We start from the raw sequence: 1,262 nt of genomic DNA, 5'->3' as shown, positions 1-1,262 counted from the left end.
CCGACCCGAGGCCTTATATACGAAAATGTCCTGAAACGCGACATGATGTCCTTGTTACCACAGCACAAGTAACTGTAGCTGGGATCCAAGGTCCCATGTTCAGGTGCAGATACAGATGTTTCCGGCGTTTCCTGGCGCCCACAGGGAGGGGAATGTGGTCGGCTCGGTGAGATCTATGAACTTAGGATGGAATCTCTGGAGAAGCCCTGAGCTCTGCCCTCGAAAGAAGGAAGAGGGAAAGGGAAAAACTCAACTTCTGTTGGCGGAAAGAGGCACGGTGTTGTCTCGGGGTGGGAGGGATGTCGTACTAAAAAGATAACAGGCTCTGAAAACACCCTGTAATGTGACGATGATGTTCCGCCCCGACTGGCACCTGGTGTAGAGAGCCCCTCTCCCCTTTTTGAGTTTCAGAAAAAACTTATTACAAAAGTAGGAACCCCGGGCAATAGTTAGCTGTGTGTTTAATAAGCCACTTTACTAAAAAGTTTAGAACTGCAAATCTTGACACTCTCACTGCGACAGACTCACTCCTTGGCCAGGATATTGGAAACTTCATCTGCTTCCATTTCCAGCTTCTAGGCTCGTGGACACCCCCACCCCATCCCCATTTCTTCTGTGGAAGAGGAGCGTTCTTTTACAAATATAGGCTAATCTGATGATTCCCCGCTTAAACCTTCATGTAGCTTCCGGCTGAAACCAAAGGAAATTCCAGAGTCCTTCGCAAGGCCTCCAATGCCGACAGCTGCTCCGCAGCCTTCCTTTCCAGTGTCCCCTTAGTCCCCTGTCCTGCTGTCTGCACATAATCTATTCATTTCCGCCTTCATGCCTATGGGGCCCATACCTGGAATGTTCTTCATGGCAGGCTCTGCTTGTTAGTTTGGTCTTGATTCAGATGTCACTGCCTTACCCCATCCCTCTTTGCTGCCACATTTGCTAATATGTTTCCCTTGTGGGATGAGATGCTGGATGTCTTGGTCACAGTTAGGACACGTGAGTCCTCTGTGTTTGTTGAATAAAGGAACTAACAGAAGACCAGATGAACACACAGCTAGATTGTTAAAAATGAGGATGGAATCAGGACCAATGGAGAAATGTCTAAACGTTTTCTACATCCCAAATAGTGGAAGAGAGGTTGGACCACTCTTGAGGGAACGGATTCCCTACTAGGAAGGCAGCGAAGCAAGTCTGGGATGTGTTTTACAGGTTTTCTGTCCTGCATAGAAAACTGAACTTGGCCTCGGAGGAACTCTACAATCTTGGGC

This window comes from Mustela nivalis (genome assembly GCF_964662115.1).
Source record: "Mustela nivalis genome assembly, contig: HAP1_SCAFFOLD_616, whole genome shotgun sequence".
NCBI lineage: Eukaryota > Metazoa > Chordata > Mammalia > Carnivora > Mustelidae > Mustela > Mustela nivalis.
Note: the sequence above shows the minus strand (reverse complement) of the source record.